At 44.0% G+C, this 13573-nt stretch overlaps 1 protein-coding gene across 1 annotated transcript in view; it reads left to right on the top strand.

The window, feature by feature from the left end:
* Positions 1-3535: 3535 nt before the first annotated feature.
* MAPRE2 (microtubule associated protein RP/EB family member 2) overlaps positions 3536-13573 on the top strand; it is a 99208-nt gene continuing 89170 nt past the window's right edge. The window contains exon 1 of the mRNA XM_014255902.2: positions 3536-3567. The gene's annotated coding sequence lies outside the window, so the exon portion shown is untranslated. The remainder of the gene's footprint in view (positions 3568-13573) is intronic.

Raw genomic sequence — 13573 nt, 5'->3', positions numbered from 1 at the left:
AAACACCTGCAAGTGAGAATGCTAAGCTTTATATCCAGATAGATGTATTTACATGGATGTTTTAGTGCATGTCCTTTCTAGAAGGCTCAACCACACACTTGGCTTGTACTGTGCATTTGTGTAATGGGTCAGATGCAAGTGCTGGCAGAAGAGCATCTAAATCAGTTCTGCATTAGAGAGATGATATCCTTTTTACTCCTCCTGTAACTGCACTCACTGATGAAGATGATGCAGAGAATTAATTACAGCTGTGAAGAATAAAAGTGAAAGGACCATATTCCCTCCTCAGCCATGACCCTGCACTGGGCTGACATCAGGGAGGTTGCAGGGTCAAAAGAATTCAGGAAAAAGCCTTTGGTGATAAAATCTGCTGAGATTATGTCCTGTAACTGAACTGTATCTCTTCAATCAGCAATTAGAGATTACATGTAAAGAGCTCTTAAAAAACCAAAAGCCATCGTTTCTTCCTGGAAGCAGAGTGCAGCTGAAGATGGATGCACTTCCCTGAGGCTCTGACCAGGTCACAGCTGTATCTGTAGGCGCTTCTCTTAATGTGTTTGAAGGAAAGGTATGACCCAAATGTGTTGCTTTTACCTTTCCTTTGTCAACTTGGAATCACCTTCTCTTTTTTCACTTGCTGCAAAGCAGGTTTTCTTAAGAGACAGCCAGCAAATATCCAGTTTTGAGATGAGACCAATGTTCATTTTTAAAACAGTTTTGATAGGTAAAGACAGTTTTTCAGCCCTCCCCATCACTAGCTGCTCCTTCCAGCATTATTGGTGGAACATGGCACAAAACCAAACTGGCCACAAATGCATTGTTAGCCTCATCCAGGATGTCTGTGAAGTTAGGGAATGTGCATGATCCTAACACCTCTCTGCCAAGGGAAACAGAATCAACTGCAAAGGAACTACAGCAGCGTCTGTTTCTGCAGCAGTGGTTCTTGTGCTGGTGTTGGTATAAAACAGAAACATGGGAAGTGTGTGAGGGAAGGAAACACATGTCAGGATGTCTACACAGACAACAGCCTCCACGTTCTGGGACTGATAAATCCCCAGACCTTACATGGACCTCATAATGAGCCTCTCTATTTTTAAAAGTTCTTGTTTCTGGGCATTCAATACGTGGAGGCTGTGAGAGATGATATCCATCAGACCAGGCTGTTTTGGGTTAGGAAATCATAGGTGTGCAGGGTTCAGGGTGAGCCACGCTGCCCACACGGTCTGGTGATGATGGATGTGGAAGCACCTGGCCATAGCTGAGGTCAAATACACCTCTCACCTATGATGCTGGGAGCCTCAAGAAGGAGAGAGGGACCAGTCAGTGCTGACCTGCAGCTAAATCACCAAACTACAGGTCCCATGAGAGAGCAGATCTCCTCGTGGGCATTTAGACTGGAGGTGCTCATAGGTGAAGTGATTTTTAGCTTCACTCTGTCTCTTGGCTCTGCAGCCTCCCTTCTGCACAATGAACATTACAGCTCCTGAAATTCTTAGGCACATGCTGATGGCAAAATCATCCACCAGAGCCTCAAACACCGCTGTGGGGAGTCCCAAAGAAGACCATACAAAAATAGCATATCTTTTGATCTTCAAACTCAGTTAAATGCAGTCTGCAGATGCACTAAAATCCTCTAATTGTTCTACGGGCATAGAAATAGTTTTTTTGTCACAAAGCGACAGGATTAGGACAAAATTCAGGGGTTTTTAGATGAAACAAAAAAAGCCAGAAAATTCCTTTGGTTTTGAGTGGCAGGTTTTTAAGGGGCTGAGCACTCTGCATTCCCTAAGAACACTTATATTGGGAATTCCCCTCTGTGCCCCAAGGGACACCTATGACCTCACGAGTGTACTTGGCCTCCAGACCCAGCTTCATCGTTTTAGCATCATCTCATCAGAAGCATGGCACTGTCACTGCTCTTCTGCCATAAGCCCTACTCTGCACCCTTCAGAGCAGAGGGTCCAAGCCCACTCAGTGCTGGTGAATGCCTCTGCACCTCAACTTCACCCCTAAACTGTTCCCAGAGAAGGGGGTGGTCTCTTTTTCCAGCAATGGGAAGGGTTGGAGACTCCATGGGTATCCCTCACCACATTTCCAGGCTGCTCTCTCTGTCAGTTAATTGGGACAGCAGAGCTGCTGTACCAGTTCTGTATGGGGTCTATGCATCCCTAAGGACATCCCTTGAACTATGCAGCAGGAGAGGTCCCATAAACGTTGAACCATTCCTTCACACAGAGCTGTTCAGAAGGGAATGGCACAGTTTCCTCTGACATGCATAATCATAGTACAGGTTGGGTTGGGAGGGGCTTTCCCCCCCATTTTAAATTTTATCTTCATGTAAATGATGTGCCCTAACATAACTCCTGGGGGAAATACCAGGTGTCATTACAAGGGCAGGAAGACTCTGCACTATTTCTCTTTTTCTGCAAGCCTTAATTGATAGCTACCCTTACAAAAATAGGAAAAAACATCCTACACAGAGATCACCTCCCCTCAGCATTTATGGCTACATGACACAGAGCTTAACAGCACAAACCACTAGACTCCATGTGGGCAGGACATGACTAACAGTCCATCTGTGGAGCAAAGAACTAAAGATAGGCCTGACAGCTTCTTTGGCTAGCTCAGTTTTCTAGAGCAGGTGGGACGGTTTTGCCGCAGGGAGTGATTTTGGAGATCCTGTGGAAATCAGCATCTTCTGTAGAGCTGGCTCTTGCACTTTCCCCCTCCAGTGGCTCCGACCGGCCTCAGAGCCGAGCCGTGGGGATTCAGCCTGCCAAGAGAGGCTGGAGATGTTTCCCTGTCCCAGCGCCGTCCGACGGGGGCCCCAGGACCGGCGGCTGGGAGGAAGCTGCGGGGGCTGCACGGTGCCGGGGTGCGCTCCCCTGGGAACCGGCGGGACGTGCAACTTAACCTTGCACCGAAGGGAGAGAGAAAAGGAAAAAGAAAAAAAGAAAAAAAGAAAAAAAGAAAAAAGAAAAAAGAAAAAAGAAAAAAGAAAAAAGAAAAAAGAAAAAAGAAAAAAGAAAAAAGAAAAAAGAAAAAAGAAAAAAAAGAAAAAAGAAATTATAATCTAGAAATAATAAGTAAATAAAACCAGCAACAAAGTAATAATAATAATAATAATGGTAATAATAATGGTAACGATAATGGTAATAATCATGATAATAACAATGGTAATAATAATGGTAATAGTAACAATGATAGTAACTACATGCAGGCGCGGGCTGGTGCAGGCGATCCCCAGCGCTTGGAAGCGGCCGGGGCGGGGGTGCTGTCGGCGGCGCTGGGAAGGGCACGGTCCCGGGGCGGGGAAGGAGGGCACGGTCCCGGGGCGGGGAAGGAGGGCACGGTCCCGGGGCGGGGAAGGAGGGCACGGTCCCGGGCGCGGGGAAGGAGGGCACGGTCCCGGGGCTGGGAAGGAGGGCACGGTCCCGGGGCTGCTCCCGCGGCACCTCCCGCCCGGGGCGGAGCGGAGCGGAGAGGGCGGGCGGACAAAGCCGGGCTGTCAGCGGGGCGGGCGGGAGAAAGGAAAAGAGGCGCTGCTGCGGGCGGGGAGCGGAGCAGGTGAGGCAGGAGCCGGGGCTGTGCCACGCTGGCAGCGGGAGGGGCCCCGCCACCGGGGGACTGTGGCGGGGCGGGGGCGGCTTTGGCTTTGTGCGACGGGACGGGCGCGATCCCTTCACCCGCGGGCATCTCGGGGTGGAGGGCAGTGATGGCCGGCACTCTGATTCACCCGCTGCCTGTGGGGACGAAAGTACTTTGGGAAAGGAGAGAAGAGCTTAGTGTTCTTAAAAAAAAAAAGAAAAAAAAAAGGAAGTGAAATTTCAGCGCTGTGACGGCGCTAAAACAGTCTCCGGACTCGAACCGAGTCCGCTATCCTGTGGCAGTGAAGTCAGAAAAATCCCAGGAGTATTATGCTGAGTTGCATCACTTAAAGAATAATCAGTATTTAGCTGCCCGAAGGACCGAGAAGCGTGTTTGTGTGTTTGTTTTGTAGCTGTGAATAGTTGGGAAGCAGAAGAGTTGTTGGCTGGCTCTGCGGTGCGCTGTGTTCACGAATTTAAAATCATTCGGTATATAACCAGTTTGCATGCCCTTGCTGAGCTGCAAGCATCCAAAACAGCTTCTGGTAACGGAGCTTTCCTTCAGTGTTCTGCATGGTAGCAAAGCTTTGTGATAAATAAATCCCATTCCAGGGAAAACACTTAAAAGCCTGATGATTCAGCATGCCGCATCCACTGACCAAAGGTGACAGCTCCTGAGAGGAAGGATGCAGCACTATGGGCAGATATAAACATTACCTGAAGCTACAAGCTTCCCATGCAGAAGTGGCACAAGTGACCGAGGTTGTGCAAAAAACTGAGCACCCCCCACCCCCATTATTACCAGTTTTTAATTTTAAACAATTTCTTCTGATAGTTCAAATGAGCAACCCTCTGCTGCTTTCTGTGGTGAGTTATAGTCCTGTTTGTACTTGCTTCCCAAAGGGATAGTTTCTTTTTATCTGTGGCCCCAAACTGTATAGAAAATTAATTGAGGCTAATAACTCATGGCTCATAACACAGCAAGAAATCTAAAGCTGTGAAGAAGTTGAAAACTTTCTACAAGAAATACTGTGACAATTTTGCTATGTTTTAAGAGAAGATAAACACTGAGACTGAGATGACATTTGAGAAGTGGAATAGCAGAACAGTATTTCAAACAAAGCCTCGTGCAGCTCAAAGGTTATTTTGGTAAGTTGCACTTGCTCTTCAAAAGACGATCTCTTTTAAAATTCAAATGAACCATGTAAAGACTTCTACAGGAACACTATTGCAGAGTGAATCTAGTCAGGCTTCTGACTGCTGCAGTGAAGAGCTAAGTATTTAGAAGTATCATCTCGAGGGCATGTTGAGGTACTTGTTATTCACCAGCTGTATGAGCAGTTGTACACACTGTCATGTCAGGATGCCCAGGTCAGGGGCTGAATGCTCTCCAAATCCTTGGCATATACACACTCACTTTGTGTCTTTTCTCTGAGGTACAGGGACCCCTCCTTTAATCCTTGCTTATGTCTTTACCCACAAAACTGGATGTGCAGGATGGTCCTTTACCCAATGAGAGAGAAAAAAATAGAGAGCACAAACTGTCTTTGTCTCACACAGGGTTTGTCAGCAACCACTGCTGAGATTGAATGGCTTCTTGTTAGTGAAGTCCTTGCAGTGAAAATCATTCCCAAAGTCAAAGGCAGGAGAGTTATGACCCCTTAACTCACCTACTGCCTTATCCTCCAGGTGAAGGTTTGAGTTACTGGAGATTATCCATCTTTCCAAAAACACTGAAGATTTATGGTACTGCTGCAATAGCGAAGTTTCATACTGTCCCTAGTAGGGAAAGTTGACTGAGATGCCATAAAATCTATTTAGATTCAACCAAGGGCTTCAGAAATTATTAGTAATTAATGAATTTGACTTTGCCTGGAGATAAGTATGGTTTCTTTCAGTCTGCCTCAAACTTAGCCTAACAAATCCATGAGCTACTTCAGTTTCCCAAGGAAAAAATATCAGCTTATTGAGAAAGAAAAAGGTCAGGGACAGCAGTGGGTGGGGCAGTCAACGTCCTGCAGCCTTGGTGTGTATGAAACACCTATGCCTTATGGAGGTATTTCAAAGACAGGAAAATAGGGATATTTTTCTATGACCTTACTTTGTGAGATGTGCCACAGGAGGGAGGATGGTATAACTTGGCTAATTGTCCTGTCAGGCTGTATCAGAATGCCTGGTGGTCAGGTTTGATCATTTGGTGGTATCTTCTGGTTATTTAAAACTTTTGGCATTTGGCCACTTACCAGGTACCTGTTTGGGTACCTGGAGCTCCTGGAGTTGGTTCAGCAGAGGGCTGTGAAGATGATTAAGAGGCTGGAGCATCTCTCTGATGAGGAAAGGTTGAGGGAGCTGGGCCATGAGAAGAGATGACTGAGAGGGGACCTCATCAATGTCTGTAAGTATCTGATGGAAGAGTGCCAAGAGGATGAGGCCAGGCTCTTCTCGATGGTGTCAAGCAACAGGACAAGAGGCAATGGGCAGGAACTGATGCACAGGAAATGCCACCTGAACACAAGAAAGAACCCCTTTACTCTGCAGTGACCGAGCACTTGGACAGATTGCTCAGACAGGTTGTGGTGTCTCCCTCACAGGAGAGATTGACTCAAGAACTGGATGAAATACAGTGCTGTGTGTTTTAGGATGACCTTGCTTGAGCAGGGAGGTTGATGGCTCCAGGACCAGATGGCCACAGTGGTGGTTTTCCAGCCTTGCCCATCCTGTAATTTTGTGATTCTGTGATTCTTGAAGGTTAAGTCCTCCTACAGAATGCCCCTTCCTCTGAGAAGCTAAAGGGTCTCTTGTGTCATCATTATTGCTTCGCAGGGAGGAGAAGCTCCCTGTCCACAAGGGCAGTAGGCATCATTCACTTGGGAGGGCATAAAGTCTGTCTAAAGTGCATTGGAAATAACCTGTGAATTGGTGGTGATGACTGGTAGTCTTGGGCAGGGATAGTTATTTCAGCCTTGTGATTTTGTTTGTAATGGCCTTTATCAGATTTAGTCTGATATTCTAAATTTAAGGCCCCTCTCTGATGACAGAACTCTCAAATCAGGTTTCTTTTAGCTCTTACAAGTCCAAGTATTCTCAGCTATTTGTCATCTGGCTATCTGGCATTTTTCTGTATTATTTTTGAATATTCTTCTAAATGCCAGTGAAATATTAGGGGCAGTTAAAAAACAAATTATATCCCTTCCACCACACCACACCCACCCTCCCAAGTGGATAACCACAATAATTTATTGTTGTGGTTTAACCCCAGCTGGCAATTAAGTATCATGCAGCAGCTCGCTCCCCACCCCCGCAGTGGACTGGAAAGGAAAAGTACGCCTGACTGGTTAAGAACAATTTAAGGTTTGAAACAAAATATAGTAATAATAACATACCACTAATATTTAATATGCTCTCCTCGCTGTGCACCCTCCTGGATTCTTCTGTGGCTCCTCACTTGCAGAGTAAGAGACACTGAAAAGTCCTTGGCTTAGGGTAAGCACTTCTTAGGAATAGCCAACACATCCGTGTGTTATCAACATTATTCTCATACTAAATCCAAAATACAGAGCACAGTACCAGCTACTAAGAAAAAAAAGAACTCTGTCCTACCCAACAGAGGCACTTAATAATTGAAAAACAAATTTGGGACTTTCAAAATTACTAAAATTTTGGCTGAAACATATAATTAAAATTTACTTTAGAATAGCTTTTATCCTGATCCTTTTTCCCTTAAGCCTTGCAACACTGAAACCTTAATACAGTCAAGTTTTATTTTTTAAATAGCTTAATTCCAAAAGAGGGAGAAACATTAGACTAATGCAATTAGGTGAGTGGAATGCATTTTCCCCTCAGGCAGCTCTGGAGAGTGATACTATATCATGTTAAAAACTGCAAGTGGTTGTGTCAGACCGAGCTGGGCTGGGCAGATGTTGGCATAAGGCATGGGAGGGGGAACTGCAGCTTTTGCAGAGAGTCCCTGTGGGAGCATGTTGGCAGCATTGCTCTGAGTCACTGGGGGTCCAAAAAACAACTCTGTCTTGATGGCACACGTGGTGGTGTTGGGTGAAGTTTAAGTGAGATCCTGAGCCTTTCAGCACCTTTCTGTATATTATTTCTTTTACTGCAGGTACAGGTACACGTGTGTGTATACAAAAGCCAGTGTTTCGGCCCAGCTCCTCTCAGCAAAGCTACAACTGCTAATGCGAAATCCTTGCAGTTTCTGTGGGGCTTGATTTATCACTGGTGGAAAGGTGAAGGGATGTGGGCAATTCCCTGTATGGCTTCTGCAGATCCTCCCTGCTGACAGCCTCCACTACGTCTGTCTCTGGGCAGTGGACCTGAAGACTGAACTCTGGCAGAGCAGTGGGTGCTCTCGGGCAGCAGGAGAGTTTACTCTGCCTGCAGGAAAGGTGGGGAAAGAGCTTCAAGCAAGGTGTGGTTCTCAAGGGGCTTGAGAAGACATTTCACTGACTGTAAGGAAGAAGCAGTGATTTGTCTTCTGCATTTGGGAAAGTCAGATGACAGGAAAGGGTGCTGGCAGCAGGGTTCAGGAGCGGAAAGAGGAGAATGCAAAACCTGAACTGCAGGGAAAGGATCCCGAAAACAAGAATGTTCTAGGGAAGTTGTCAGGGGAAGCGTTTATCATATGATGATTTAATTTGATCTCAGAACAGTTTCATGTTGTGTTTGTCCCCGATGAGCTGGAGCACAGCCCCAGAGCGCAGTCGCAGGACAGGCAGGATTAAGGCACAGACCTGTTCTGGGAGCAGTGCCCAGTGTCAGCAGCAGGGCTGCCCTGTGCTATTTATATTATGGCCATAACCAAAAAGTGTTTTAAAAGGACCGGAGGAAAGCAATCCTGCTAACAGAGCCCCTCTAGCTGAGAGGGGCAGCTCTGAAGAGAAAGTCTTCAGGAGGGGCAAGTATGCTCAAATATGATCAGCAACTGCTGCCCTAAAGAGGGGACAGTTCTTCACAGTGGTCCAAAGAGATGCCCAATGGTAGTGGAGAGGAAGTAGAGAAGATGCAGTAGAGAAGATGAAAACATGACAAAATTTGGGGGAAAAGCCTCAGTGATTTTAGCTGAATGCCTCCTCAGTCCCAGAAACTCTTGTCTCTTGTGCTGAAGAGTTTTACAGTCAACCAGCTTCATTCCCCTGAGCCTTTAAAAGCCCCGGATGTCAAATTTGTCCTCTTTTAAGTTCAGAAATGGCTCTCTTAGTAGGAGCTTAGTCTTTAACCTGGTCTCTTCTGGGAATGGCTCACCATGTTACTTTTTCTCCTTCTGGGAGGAAGTCAGTAGCATCTTTTCAGCAGGGCAATTTCAGATATTGAGTACACCATTTACTCTTTTCCTTAAATGATAGAATTAGTAGGGTCCTAACACTGGATAATCTACCATACACATAAATGAAAAACTTTCAGGTTGGTCTAATTACCAATGCCAAACCACATAAATATACCAAGTTGTCAGAAAATACAAATCCTTCATAAATTTGACAGGTGAGAAGGATATAACAATACAGGTCTATCAGCTATAAGCTTTAGACGCCTAAGTTGTTTTAATCTAGTAAATCTTTATAGAATCATTAAAGTCCACAGGGCAAATGTGTCTCTTATCTCTCTGCGTGGTTTGTACAACATGTAACGTGAAATGGCTGAATATCTTTTCAGGCTGCTCCTTATAGTTTTATTAAAGTAGGCTTTGATCTGGTAACCATTTTATGCCTCAGTTAATCCTGGATTGAATACAGACTAGCAACAATCTCTTTAGAGAGTTTGAATGACACCGCAAGTAAAACGTGCTACGTTTTATCAGAAGAAAATAATGTGTTTTGTTTGGCTTTACTATATTCAGACTGAGTAGAAACACTCATTCTTGAAGCTTCTTTGCAATATGGCACTTGAAACTAACCTTGGATCTCATGACTCATCTCTGCTGAGAACGTGGCATCCCTTACAGTTCTGAATCCAAGAATATTTGTGAGCCAGACACAAAAACACAGACTAAGATGCAAAATGGAAGCAATAGATGAATACCTCTCTGGATTTCCATCAGAGTCCAGAATTCTTCATGTCTGATATTACTTCAGAAGACACTGTCTTGCAGGAGTACCTGCAAATGCAAATATTGTTCAGCAGTGTTTAAGTCTGGTGGATTTAATGGCCAAATAAACACATTTCCAAGCACCTGTAAGTATTGTCTGCTGTGCTTTGTGAAGTTGGAAGTGGCTCCTTGGCAGATGGCATGAGCACATAGCTGGTATTAATAGACCCATACACAAAGAGGACAGGGGACTTCTGTTTGTAATTAAGCTAATCACAGAGGCAGCAGAGAAATCCTGCCTTATCATTTTTCACTGCTTAAAGTCCAACTACCAGACTGCACCAATGGAGCAAAGAGTTTCCTTGGCATTTGATGCTCCCCAGTTTTGTGTGCTTTGGGGTTTCCCTGGAGTTGCAAAAAGTCAGGGTAGGATATCCTGCTCAAGCAGCTCTGTTCTACTTCAACAGGTTAGTCTGCAGGTGTGCTATAGAGCTAAATGATTGCCAAACAACTGGGTATTTAAATCCACAGCCAAAAATAACGTGTGCAACCTGAACAGACTAATACTTAAAGCTGTTAATTTAGTGCTTTTCTGCTAGCTTTTGCATCTTTTTCTTGCAGCTCAAGTTCTCAGACACTATTAATTGCAGTAACTTTTTATTGTCAGTGCTACTCCTTTCAACTCCATTAACCCTTTAATTCCCTCATGAATTTTGGTGTTAATCATAATAATAAGGGGAAATATTATCAAAAAGAGCAGGAAATTTAGAGGTAAAAGAGACTAGGTATTGGCAATTGGTTGTGAATATCTTTGTCTCATTGGCAAGCCCCATAAATTTTCTAGGAATATACATTTCTGTGGAAGAAGGGGTTGTGAGGTGCAGCTGAAACCAGTCTGAGGAATGTCACTGGAAAACTGCATTTGGTGAAGTTTTGAACAGCAGCTCTAGGTAGGCTGTCTCTTGGAAGACCTTTGAAGTGCAGATTAAATAATTCCAGATGATGTCAAGAAACTTTATTAAGAAAACAAAAGATCTGGGCTTCCAGCCACTTCAGGGTAGTTGGTTTTGTGCCTGGAAAGAACCCTGCATCCACGCACTGCTGCTCGCAGGCTGCTCCTGTGGAGTGCCCCTTTCTTTCTCATCTTACAAGATGATCTTATGAGATTTTTCACATTCTTTATCCGTGATGTGTCTCTTCCCCTGAGCTGCGTCCTGACTTCACCACAAAATTGGCAGTAATTCTATTCTGTCAGTTTGCTTTTTAACTTCCTCTGGCCTTTGCCTGAAAGGATCCCCCATTTTTTGTAGTAACATAGAAGAGATCATAGAATGGTTTGGGGTGGAAAACACCGTTAAAGTTCCAAGCCCCCGTTCCTGGGTGGTCTTGGGCCAACAGCAAACACCCTGACTGATTGTGCCCCAGAGATTCCCCACTCTGGCTGCTGTGCACCTGAACCCCACCTTTTACCAGGCAGAGCCTTGGTTGCTGTTTGACATCTCTCTCGTTTCCCAGCCTGGCCAGTAGGGTTCAGTAGGAAAGGGGTACCTCAGGTTAGCCTTAGCCCAGCTGTGCAGCAGAGCCAGAAAATGCTGTACTTGACCAAGAGGAATGAGAGGCAGCCTCTGCGCTCAGAGGTTGAACATGCTGCTTTATTAAACCAAGAGCTTTTGATCCAGGGGGACCATAAAGGGGGAGGGGACTATGAAACAAATCAGGACTAAAACTCAGTCATAAGTTTTCCCCTGAACATGAAATGTCAGTAGGCAGATTCATTCTGTACTTTAAAACGTTTCTTCCTCCCTAAGTACAGGCAGATTTAGAGGAGGTCTTGTAACTGTTCTTGCTCAGGAAAGCAAATGTGTTTTTAAGGCTGGCCTTTGCATGCCTGGAAGCAGCTGGCAATAGCAAGTGACATTATCAGTACATCTGAAGTGCCTCCTCAGTAAAGACCAACCTACCAGCCCCTTGCATTCAGGCATGTACTCACCTGTCCTGCTTTTGGATGTTAAAATATGATCTGGTCAACTAAGTTTTAGCAATTTCCTCTGGATATAGTGGTAAAAAGTGTGATTACACTTACAGCTCCATAATGCTGTGTTTGCCATTAGGACAGTAATAAAGTTGTTCTGGCAGGCAGTGCCATCATCTTTGTAAGAGTTGTTGGTCATACTCAGAAAATAAAACTTCAGACTTTTTTTTTCCATGCATGGTGATTGTTAGGAATGGATCCCAGGTACGGAGAATTTTATATGTTGATTTTATTTGATAGCTACTGCAAGTGAGGCTATAAGAGTCTATTTCACTGTTTCAGTACTAGGATATAGGTACTACCAGCTGAAACACTAAGTCCTTTGGCAATTATATTTATTTAAATTATATTTAACCATCATATCTGGTATCTTCTCAGTGCTGTACTTCTAAACAGAGCATGGTTCCAGTGTGGAGGTGCATCTGTACAGTGTGAACTTCACTGAGCACAACATGCTAGTACTCCTATCCTGATTTCTGGTCTTACTCATCTGTGAAATTCCTTCTCCTTTCAGCCACATCTCTGGATTTCCCCATTTTGTCTGGGAACATCAATCCAAAAGTGGTAACTCAGCCAAGAATGTCAGAACTGACTGTTTAGTCAGTCATTGCTGAAGTGGAAAGAGAGGAAGCTGGCCCAGAGTGAGCACCTGTGCTAGTGGACCTCACAGATAGGAAGGAAAATGAGCTTCTCTCAATTTCTCACTACTGTGCATTTCAATTGAACTGCTTTCTTTTCTCTTGCATGCTATGTTTAATTTGTGAACTTGCTCAAAACTTTTCTCAGAATCATCAGACTTCCTCTAAGGAGTGATACTGTTTTATTAGCTTTGGATAATGCTGCAGAATTTTCTTATTCACATAGAGTAGAACATGAGATTACAGACTTCCAGCCACAGCAAGAGACATAGGTATCTCTGTCCTTTAAATATGGATTTTAAAGTCAAAGATGCTTTATCCTGCCTGCAGAAGTACAAAAGCAATGAAAAGTGAATGCTATAGTTTATTATGCAACATTTCTTGTTGCAATAAACATGGCTTTCTTCCTTCATCTGACATCTGGGAATGTCTAATATTGAAGAAAAAGTTCCACATGAATATATATATATATATTTAAAGTATTGAGCATTTTAGCATTTTTGAACATAAATGGCCTGTAAAAAGGGATGAACCTTCTTCTTGTAATACTCTTTAAAGTTAAGATTCGGCCCAAGTCACTAATTCTCAAGAAAATACCTCTGTTCTTTGTATCAAGATGGAACAATCACTTCAGCTTAAATACAGGAAATGTTGGGTATAATAGTCATTACTTGCACAGATCTTGTTAACAAGAACATAATTTCCTAATCGCTCCCTTGAAAGCAAACCCAGATGATAGAAGCATAGCTGAACTCCTGCCAAACACCTCAAGAACTCTAATTTCACACCCAGCCTCCTCCAGGAGTGCAGGGTAACCTCGACTAGTCAGTGAAAAATAAACCCCGAATTTAAGTTTATAGTTCCTCATACTTGTACCCTTGAATACAAAAAACTACCAGCTGGGATAGTACAAAAAATTAAGATACAAGAGTGTAGCCTCCTAGATGCATTTGTATTGCACACCAAAGCAATATAAAACTCTGCAGGCAATATTGCCTTAGTGGCAACATCCTAATCCATCACTCCATGCTCTTGAACTAGGCCTTGAGAGATAAGGAAGTTAAGGAATTTTAAAATATATAGTACTTAGAGTACAAAAGAACAGATTCTAATTTTTACTGGTGGTCCCTTCATAATGAAGACATATGTGTGATTTAATGAGTCATGCAAAGGGTTTTGATGTTGCATCATCTTCATTCAGTAAGCGATGAAAACAAGAGACTTCACTGGTGGTGTAGGCTTGAGGTGATGAAATTGGAAATTGCTGCTTGACACTGGT

This window comes from Pseudopodoces humilis, chromosome 1, assembly GCF_049639895.1.
Source record: "Pseudopodoces humilis isolate 2021_Gansu_Grassland_sample_001 chromosome 1, ASM4963989v1, whole genome shotgun sequence".
Lineage (NCBI taxonomy): Eukaryota > Metazoa > Chordata > Aves > Passeriformes > Paridae > Pseudopodoces > Pseudopodoces humilis.
This window is presented reverse-complemented; position numbering and strand designations above follow the sequence as displayed.